Genomic DNA, 11,112 nt, shown 5'->3' on the forward strand with positions numbered 1-11,112 from the left:
GTGAGCCTAGCCTTTAACTGATGAGCCATCTCTCCAGCCCTGACATATGTTTCTTAGTTGCTATGCTTTCTAAAGCTCAGAGCTTAAGCAAGGCCTCAAACAAGATGGAGGGATACAGCAGATAGATTCTTGCTTCAAACCCTCTCTTTTGGGGGCTTTAGTAGCCTGGCTTTATGCAAGTAAAACAATTGCTCAGGATGACAAAACAGAAATAGTAAAGAAAACATTGTTTTTAGTCAATGAAATCTCTACCTTGCATTGAGGAACTAGAATTTGCTTAAGTTATAATTATATTGTGATTTAATTAGGATGGGACATTCTTAGTAGTTCCAGGTTTAGAGGGGAAAGGTCTTCAAGTTGCAATTTAGTCTTAAAGAGGAGTTAACAAACAAACTACCAAATATCCAATGGTTAAGACACAATCATAATGAAAATCAGAAGTAAAGTGAGGCATGATGCATAAATGCACGAATAAATGACACATAGATGCACCTTTCTTGTTCTACTGTCTAGAACTTCTTGAGCTCCACATTTGTTTTGCAGAAACTAAAATAAATAATAACTGTGAAAACTCTTCTTTTTGCCTGCTAATGGCTCTCTTGGAATAATTTAATCAAGTTGTCCAATGAGCAGTGGAGACATGGCTCTTGATCCATGTATCACTTTCAATAGCTTTCAAATCTTAATCTGCTAGCCACCTAGCTCATGTTTAATTCCTTCATTGCTTGGAAATTAAGAACTCAAAGAACTATGTTTTAGTAAGCCAAAGTCAAGATCTCAGTGAGAGAGAGAGAGAGAGAGAGAGAGAGAGAGAGAGAGAGAGAGAACATGAATACATCACTGCCAGGCATGATAATCAGAGCCTACCTTTTTTTGCAGTCATTGAATAAACAATCAGACTTGATATGTGAAACCCTGCCAACCCATAGTTCCCCGTTAGGTTAAGTAAAAAATTAGCTATTTCTCCCTCTCCCCCTCATTGCTTACAGCTTCCCACAAAGAGCCTTGGAGCACATCTGCAACCCTGTCTTCAGACAGTCCTTCCTCTAAAACACAATTTTGTGACCTTTTGTGTTGAGTCAGATATGCTCACTGACTTCCATTTGGTTATGAGCTTGTATCTCACTGTATTCCTCATGCTTTGTTCTTTTAAGAGCCCATACAATTGTGTCATCTTGTGTACACATGTAAAGTTTGAAAAAAAACTTGTGTGTTTTGATCAAAATGTGATCTAAATATTCATTGGCATGTCTATCCAGATGAACACTCAAAAATAAAGATAATTTCTTTAAAATATCATAGTATTAAAAATATTCTGATTCTCTCCCCCGCCCCTCAAGTAACACATCACCAGCCTACCAAATGGGAATGTTCCTGTTAGGTAATATTCAAAGTGCATGGTTGTAAACATGATCTGTGTGACTCCTTCCCGTGGGGCTGCAGAAATGTCTATCCGGATAAAGACATCACTTACTCCTCATCTATCACCAAGTGAGGGAAGCAGACTATACATACGTAGGTTCTGCATTTTGCCAGAATCCTCTGTTTTTCTGATTCACACTTCTCAGGTGCACATATGAATGAGGATAAAGTCTACCATTATACATGTAGTCTCCATACCCATCTTATTTAGATTGTTATTCAGAATCCCACTGATTCCTGAATGCCTCCCCACGTGAATGCAAAACTACTTTTCAATTGTGGACATCTTCAGCATAAAGTCAAGACCAAAAGAGAGAGCAGAGTGACATCGAGGGAAGGTCAGACACAATCTGGGCAAGCATGGAAACCAGGATGAAGCTGTCAAGTAGGTGAAACATGTGAGCAACTAAAGTGTAATTCAATACTGGCTGAGGAACTACAACACACCTGAAGCTGTGTGGCATATCAGTGTCTACAAGGACTTCATCCTTCCAGTAGGCTCTGACTTGTGCCGAAGAGTCATGTTACCAGGGACTGCTTTCTTCTTTTTTGTTTGTTTCTGTGGTGCTCTCTTTGGTTTCTTTGAGACAGAGGTCTCATTCTTTAGTCCAGTCTGCTCTCAAACTGATAGAAATCCACCTGCTCTCCCTCCTGAGTGAAGGCTGGATTAAAGCATATGCCAGCACACAGGGTGCTTCTTAAAGATTCAGTGTCGGGCAAATGAACCTGGAGCTCAAACACTAGAGAAAAATAGGCTTCTGGGACAGAAATGAGTTTCAGTCCCAGTGCGGTGAATAATAATCATTCCAAAATTGTTTCCAAACCATAAGACTTGCCCTATTACTGCTGTGGCAATTAAAAGAGATTGCAAACAGGAACTTATTGCAAATTCTGTACCAACTACAGCCTGCTTTTATGGGTAGTTCCACAGATTCTAGAGTAAAAGGCAACTGTATCTTTGCAGTTCTTCAAAAATGTTCTGTGAAGAAAAGGGTTCCTCAAAACAAAATAATCATTGGTTCCCACTGTATATGACTATGCTTCCAAAGTCCTAATTCTCGCTGGTGATGGCTCTGGTCCACTGTGTCAGGCCCTGAAAGTATGGGAAGTTTTTTTATGACAGCCACGGGAACATCCATGGCTCTGCACCTCCTAAGAGGCACCAGGTTCACACCACTCAACACATGTTGAAACATATTCTCAGCTATTGCCTCTTATCTTTCCTACAACATTACATAAGCACCTCTTAACATCTCATCAGAGAAAAGATTCCTGCTTCCAGGGGAATGCCACACACAGTCAACTATTTGAGTAATGACTAAATAAGGACCTTCTTGGCCACAAAGCAGTCCACAATAGGGCTTTTTGTTTTCAATTAAGCCAGAGAGATAGTTAGGGGGTGGAAATAAGTTTAAGCTGACATGGACTGAAAATTATCATCTTCATTATCAAAGCAAATGATGTGTCATTGATTCAATTACCTAAAGTGGTGCTTCTAAGTCTGGTATTGTGGGTGCTGGTTTAATCTTCAGTATTTCTCCCTTTTAGGGAAGTAATGCGGTAGGGGGTTACAAGCGTGGGATTTAAAACCAGACAGACTAGAATTCAGATGCTTCATTGTCACTTGCTGTTTAAATCTATGCAGATAATTTAATCTCTCAGCTCAGTCTCTTCCTGTATAAAATGATGCTAACACCTACCTTCTGGGGTAGTTGTAAGGTCAAAATTAAATGCTGTCTATAAGGACAAAGCGTGGATTCCAACAGAAAGGGGCACAATAAAGTTTGGGTCAGGAGTGGCCCTAGAGGCTCTGTCCTCAGGAGATACTGGAGTGCAGTGGAACCTTTAAGGGGTAGAAACTCCTATAAAGTGGTCTCAGGACAGCCATCGCTGCAACACAGAGAAACCCTATCTTGAAAAAACAAAAAGAGGTAGGAACTCAGGAAAGAATGTTGGGTTTGCTATTGAAGGGTACAGTGGTTCCCATCCTTGCTTTTATTTCCAGGATGTCATGAGATCAGCATCTTCCTCTATCATGTCTTTCCACCATGATGCTCTTACTGTCTTGCCAAAGTAACAAGCTGACCAAACACTGAACCCTTTAAAACCATGAGCAAAGTGGATTTTTCTCCATAAATTGATTTTCTGGTATTTTTGTCATAATGACAGAAAGCTGACAAAGGTAGGGAAGCTTAACAAATTTAAATTCCTATATTGTTCCAGGGGAAGCTATAATGGTTAAAGTGTATCTTTTTGTGTGTTACATCATTTTTTGTGCAACTGAAAACACCAAGTCCATTAATAGGCATTGATCATGGTTATATAAGTAGCCAAGATGGTCATAAAATAATCTTTATATTAAGGACAAAGCACTATCAAAAATGATGAAAGGAAGAAAATCATGCTCCTTGGATACCAAGAGTGCACTGATCAGACCAGGAACAAAACAGGCTTTCTTTTTTGCTTTTAGTGTTAATACTCCTCAGACCAGCCACAGATAACTGGTCTGCCTGGCTAACCTGGCACTTTCCTAGAATTGACAAGAATCCAATGTTGGCTACAAAGAAAGCTTCGTTAAATAAACAAAACTCAATAGTCTGCCAAGTGTCCAGGAATTCCACACAAATCCTATAAGCCTCACAAACTATCTATGGCAGTTCCTAGTGGCCATGACTTCATCAGATTCTCTGTAGCTATTAAAGCCACAAAGGGCTCCAGGAAAGTCTAAAGGTAGCTGGGAAATAGATTGTGTTCCTAAACTAACGTTTCCCAAATTACAGAGCAAGGCATGTGCTCAAAGATTTGTGAAAATGTTCCCCCAGAAAAAGAATGACTTCACCATCAAGGAGCTTGAAAGAAGGAATGCATTAAGTGAACCTACTTCTCCCTGCCTGCTTTTCAGTACTCTCCCAAGCTGTGGACCTCCTGAGATAGAACTAGTGATATCAAGCCTGTGGATCTAGTTTGGGACTGAAATTATGAACCCTCTCTTAACTGTCCCCACCCACCATGATCACCCTATTTGTCATTTTACTTTCTCTTTCACAAGGCACTCATTGCATAGCCTTAAATTTGTGATCCTCCAGCCTCAACCTCCCAAGTCCTCCAGCACCACTATAGCCACCAGCGCAGTGACTGATTGTGTGTGTGTGTGTGTGTGTGTGTGTGTGTGTGCTTGTGTGAGTGAGTGTGCTGTTTCATTGCTATTAGTGTTGTATTTTGCTTTCTGTTGTGTAATAAAACACCCTGATCAACAGAAACTTCAGGATGAAAGGGTTTATTTGGCTTATATTTCCAAGCCATATATAGTCCAGCATTAAGGGATTCCATTGCAGGAACCCAAACAGGAGTTTGGAACAGAAACCTCAGAAGAATGGTGCCCACCTGCCTCAAATGATAACAAGACAATGCCCCACAAACATCCCATATGCCAATCTGAGCTAGGAAAGTTTTCAATTGAGGGTCCCTCTTCTGAGGTAACTCTAGTTGTGTCAAATTGACAGCTGATGCTAACCAGCACAGATGCATAAGCACACCTTCTCCATGGTGTGAGGGGTAATAATTGTACTTAATGTAACTGAGCCCAGGGTCTGACTTTACCACCTACCAAGATGAGGGGTGCTTCCAAATACCCTGGCCCCAGCTTCTTCCCCTGTAAAATGATGGGTAAAGTGTAATTTGCATCATAGGACTTGGAAGATTCAAAGAGTTCCCTCATATAAAACATTTTAACCATGCCTTGAATACAGAAAAATACTGAGTTCATCAAATGCTGGCAAAACAAACTTCCTACCACCTTCACAAATGTATTCTGGTAAGCTTTTAATGACAGAAATGATATCCTTTTATTTGTGCTCTCTCCACTTATAGCATAGAAAGTAGTGGGGTTTTTTCCCTTCTTTGAGACATGTTCTCACTATGTAGTCCTTGGTAGCCTGACACTATGCTGACTACACTGACCTCCAACTCACAGAGCTCAGTCTGCTTCTGTCTCCCTAGTGCTAGGATTAAAACATGTGCCACCATACCTGATCCAAATAAATACTTCTTGGGGAAAATTTGATTGATAAATTGAAAACCATATCAGAATAATGTTAGCATTAAATCCAAACAAATAAAACCCAATTTCAGGATGTGGAGAAATGACTCAGTAATTAAGAAATGGCTCAGTGCTCTTACAAAGGACCTGGGTTAGGTTCCTAGCACCCACAGGGCTGTACACAGCTACCTGCAATTCCAGTTCCAGAGGATCTGACACCCCCTTCTGGTACACATACACACATACACTTTTTAAATTGCAGTAGTAAATTCCCCAATAATTGAATTCAAGTCCATGACTGTGGTCTAGTAGGTATTGCATGTTTCAAGGAATATGGTTTAGGGAGACCATGATTTGTTCTTTCTTTGTCCCTGGCTGTTCTGGAATTCACTATGATCCTCTTGCCTCTGCCTCCTGAGTGTTGAGACTAAAGATGTGTGCCACCACCCTGACTCCTAAGTTTTTAAGCATACTCTTCTGAGATGAACTAGACTAGCCCCCCCCCCAGCCTTGATAGCCAACAATCTTTAAGTAATTTCTACCTATTCAAAAAAGAAGCCTTCGGAAATACCACTGAATTCTACCTCTGCTAAGCTTGTACAGCTCTACACTGTCATGTTCTAAACAAGAAATGACAGAGACAAATTCCAAAGCTCACCTTTGCAAAAGAACATGAGAGTGGTAGTGAGTCTATTATCCTTGTTAAAAGCACTTAGGAGAGTCTAAAGAGATGGCTAAGCAGTTACGAGATCTGACTACTCTTCCAGAAGACCAGGGTTCAATTCCCAGCACCCACATGGTGGCTAACAACCATGTATAACTCCAGTTCCAGAAGCTCTGATGCCTGCCTCTGGCCTCCATGGGCACTGAGTACATATGGTGCACAAACATATATGCAAGCAAAACACAAATATACATAAAATAAAAATAAATAAATCTCTAAAATAATAGGAAACACACAACCCACCCTGTTCTTTTTCCCAATTAGTAGCCATATGAACATTTTTATGACCTTCAAACTAAGCCAAGTGGACAAATACACTTACAAAGTTATTTCTTCTTACTTCTTATGCCTATATTTTAGTTTGAATATTCCTTTTGAAATTTTTATCAGCATATGTTATTTGCATAAATAATATATTTCCATATGACATTTTTATAGATACATGCAAAACACTTGGATCATATTCATCTCACCTCACCCTCTCTCAGAGAGTTCATTTTCACTGCTCTGGATCAAGAGTTTAGTTTGGTTGGTTGGTTAGTTGTGTAGTTTGGTTTGGGGTTTTGCTGGGTTTGGGAGAGGAGGTGGTAGGGGTTGTAGTTTTGAGGAATGTTTGTTAAGCCACAAATTTCTGTATGTGTCTGTTTTTGTATTGGGCATGTGGTGTTTGTGTCATTATTTCTCTCAAGTACAACTGGAAATCTGGTTTTGTGATCTATCAACATTGCTTAATTTGCTCAGAATTACTCTGGCTACTGGGTCTTTAGTTCTTCCATGACAGTTTCAAGCGTGTCTATTTTCTGGTTTTGTAAAGTATGCAACTGAGATTTTGTTACGAATTGCATTAAATCTGTAATTGCTTCTGGAAATGCTATCACAATGCTAACTCTGCTGATCCATGAACATGGAAAATCTTTCTATATTCTAGAGTCTACTAAAACTTCTTTCTTTCATATTCTAAAATTTTCTTTGTACAGGTCTTTCATCTCCTTACTGAGGTTGACTCTTGAGTATTCTTTGAGGCCATAATGAATGAGATTGCTTTCCAGATTTGTTTCTCAGTTTGTTTTTGGTATATAAAATAGTCTAGCAACTTCTGTATGTTGACTGTGCATCCTGTTACTTTGTTCAAAAGTAGTCTGTTTAAGGATCCCCTGATGGAATTGGAGTTTTTTTGTTTGTTTGCTGTTTGTTTTTTATTTAAATTTATTTTATGTGCATTTGGTGTGAAGGTGTCATAACCCCTAGAACTGGATTTACAGACAGTTGTGAGCTGATATGTGGGTGCTGGGAATTGAACCCGGGTCCTCTGGAAGAGCAGCTAGTGCTCTTAACTGCTGAGTCATCTCTGCAGCCCCTGGAACTGGAGTCTTTAAATATGAACTCATGTTATTTCAAATAGAGATAATTTGACTCCCCCCTTTCCAACTTGTATCCTCTTTCTTTCTTTCCTTCCCTCTTTCCTTCCTTCCTTTGTTTCCTTGAGTTCAAACACTATACTGTAGTGGAAATATTTACCTGGCTGCAGATTTAAGAGGGAATGTTGAGGATGAGACTATTGGTGTACCTGAATAATGCAAGCAAGGCCCTGGGTTCAACTTCTACTTCAAAAGAGTGAAAAACCAGAGCACACATGTTTAGTTTTTACCATTCAGTACAATGTTAGTTGTAGGTTTGTTTATGTAGTATTTATTGTGTTAAAATAATGTTCTTTCTCTTTTAGGTTTCATTAGGGCTTCATTCATGAAGAGATGTTGAATTTTGTCAGAGATCTCTTCCACATTGAGTCAATACTGTGATTTCTATCCTTGATTCTACTTATTTAGTGTATTACATTTATTAATTTGCATATGTTGAACCATCCTTGAGTCTTCGGAGATAAACCAACTTGGTAATGGCATATGATGCTCTTAATGCATTAATTTGATTCAGGTTTTTTTTTTTGAGAATTTTTTCATCTATGTCCAACAGGGAAATTGGTCTATACTTTGCCTTTTTTGTTATGGCCTAATCTGGTTTTGATACCAAGGTAATATCTGGGTCCAAAGATAAGTTATAATTCCTCTTTGGGGATTAGCTAAGGTATAAGCTCTTGTTAAAGATTTATCAGAGTCCAGTAGCATTTATCTGGTCCTAGACTTTTTTTATGACTGTTTCGGTCTCATTGCTTTTTACAGATATGTCTGTTATTTATATTCTCTTGATTTCATTTTATCTGGTTATACATGGAATTCTACTTCTTGTAGACTTTCTAATTTATTGTAATATATTTCAAACTATTCCCTAAGGGTCTTCTAAATTCCATTAGCATCTGACATAATGTTCTCATCTTCATCTCTAATTTGGTTAGCTTGAGTCTTCCCTTTTTCTTTTGGTTAGTTTGGCTAAGAGTTAGTCAATCGTATTTGTCTTTCCAAGAACCAATTATTTGTTCCCCAATTCTTTGTGTTGCCCTTTCACCTTCATTTTGCTCATTTCCAACCTGATCTCTACTATTTACTTCCATTTACTAATTTGGGATTTGGTCTCTTCTTTTTTCCCTACAAGGCCTTGAGGTCCATCATGAGGTTATCTGAGATCTTTCTGATGTTTTTAATGTAGGCATGTGCAGAAATGAACTTCCCTCTTAGAACTGCCTTTTCTGGAACCCCGGAGAGCTGGTTCGTTGTCTTTTCATTTTCTTTTGATTCTAGGAGCCTTTTACTTTCTTCCTTGATTTTCTCAATAGCCTGTTGATCATTCTAGAGTATGTTATTAAAATTCCCTATGTTATATAGTTTGGGTAGTTTCTCTTACTACTGATTTTAGTTACATTATGATCTGATAAGATGCAAAAAAAATTTACTTCTTTTGTATTTCTTAAGCCTTTATTTATGGCTCAAAATGTGATCTCATTTGAAAAAAGTTCCAAAAGCTGCTCAGAAGAACATGTACTCCTGAGACACTGGATGGAAAATTCTGTAGATGTCTGCAAAGGCCATTTGCTCTATGATGCAATCTGCTTCTTAAGTTTCTTTGCAGGCTTTTTTGGTTTTGGTTTTGGTTTTGGGTGGGTGGGTGGGTGGGTGTTTGTCTGTCTGTCTGTCTGTCTGTCTTTGTCTATGTGTCTGTGTGTGTGTGTGTGTGTGTGTGTGTGTGTGTGTGTGTGTGTGTGTGTTGTCTGTGTTGTAATTTTTGTTTTGTGGTTGTTATTTTGTATAGGCAACCCATCTATTTTTGCAGTGAGCAGCAGTTCTTGCACAGATTCACAACTGGTCTAAGAATAAATGAATTATTGTGGCATAATGGACCAGTGTTCCATAAATGTAAGAAAATAATCAAGCATCCATATTACCCCTTCAAAGGGTCCATTCTGGAGAGGGGAGAGGAAACATGTTATAGGGGAAGAAGCAGAGCACTGTGTAGCTATTTCCTTTGAACAGAAACATTCTTTCCTGGAGGGAAGAAGAAGGCACAAAAAAACTCAAAAAACCCAGGAAGCTCCTGAAACTTAGAGGATTCACAAGGTTTATGGAAATGGTAAGCAATTTCTGGGGAAGGTAGTCTTTCCAATGGCTCTGATGATACTTGGGCAGACAGCACCAAGGATTCAGCTTTCATGAACTGTCACCCATGCTAGTTTTTCATCATGCATGTTTTTTCTCTAGGAGGAGACCATCTCTCTTCTACCAAGTTCTTGTCCATCCTGTCTAGAATAGAGTAGGCAGACAGCAAAGAGCACAAATAGGAGTTGCTTTGCTGCTAGTTCAGAATTAACTACCTTTACATGTATAGAACCATAGAGTGTCACATGGTTGGAATGCTTGGTAGCAGTGGGATGCTAGGAGAGACATTCGAGATCTGAAGGGTCAGGGACTTTGGCATACCAGCAGAGAGTACCATGGCAGAGCAGGTCTGTAGACCAGCAGCAGTATGTCTCATATCCAGGAGCCACAGGTCTTGGAGTCTGGAAGTAGCCGTTAAGGACGAATTCCCCTCTGCAATGTAGAATCTTGAAGACTGAGGCAAAATGAATTCTTCTGCCTATAGCAGCTGGTGAGTTCTGGAAGCTGGTTCAAGTGTGCTCCATGCTTCGGCAGAGCTCTTGGGTCTGGGAGACCAGCAAGTCCATCTCTGCCTCTCGAGTCTTGACAGCAGGAACTAGGTGGGAGCCTGGCTCTGGTGCTTGTGTGTCTTCCTGCTCCAGTGAATTTCTTGACACAAGTGTATGTGTGTAATCCCAGGTCTGGTTGGCCAAATTTATTGAGGACTGATTGAGCCCTAATTTTCTCGATGACTAACCACATGACAGGGAAGAGCTGTCAAAAAATTACCATCAGCCCCTGTTGCTGTGGAGGTTTCTGCCGGGCTCCAGTCTGCAGCTTTTCTGGCCTAATTGACTCAGAGCTCTGCCAGTCAGAAGCTGGGCCCATGTGCAGCCAGGATGTGTTTGTTGTTTGTTTCCTCCCTGCAGCATCCTTGCCCTTGAGACTGCATTTTCCTGCTCTTTGGAAACTCTCCTCACCCTTTCTAGCCCCATCACTGGGGTTAGCTTTTGGTGATGCAACTGGCATTGAGTCACCCATGTTCCTGTAGGCAACCCCGCATGCATGCTTCATAAATAATCCCAATAACGTCACTGGTTCACTAGCCTTGGGTGGAATTGTTTCTTTGGTCTGTCATCAGTGTCCTATCTAGAGTAAACAGGTGCTTGTTTACATCTCTCCAGGAGAAATTACTTAACATGACTTAACATGGTGCTGTAATACATTGCCACAAAACTAGTTAACTAAAAAAAAAAAAAAAAAAAAAAAGCTCTTGGTCATGGAGGGTAAAGGTCTGAAGTCAGTCATTCTCCCTCTAAAGGGACCAGAACAGAACCCTCCTTTCCCTCTTCTGACTTCCTGTGGTTGCTAGAGCACTACTAGCTGGCCTTTGGGTAATGACA

This window comes from Cricetulus griseus, chromosome 2 (genome assembly GCF_003668045.3).
Source record: "Cricetulus griseus strain 17A/GY chromosome 2, alternate assembly CriGri-PICRH-1.0, whole genome shotgun sequence".
Classification (NCBI taxonomy): domain Eukaryota; kingdom Metazoa; phylum Chordata; class Mammalia; order Rodentia; family Cricetidae; genus Cricetulus; species Cricetulus griseus.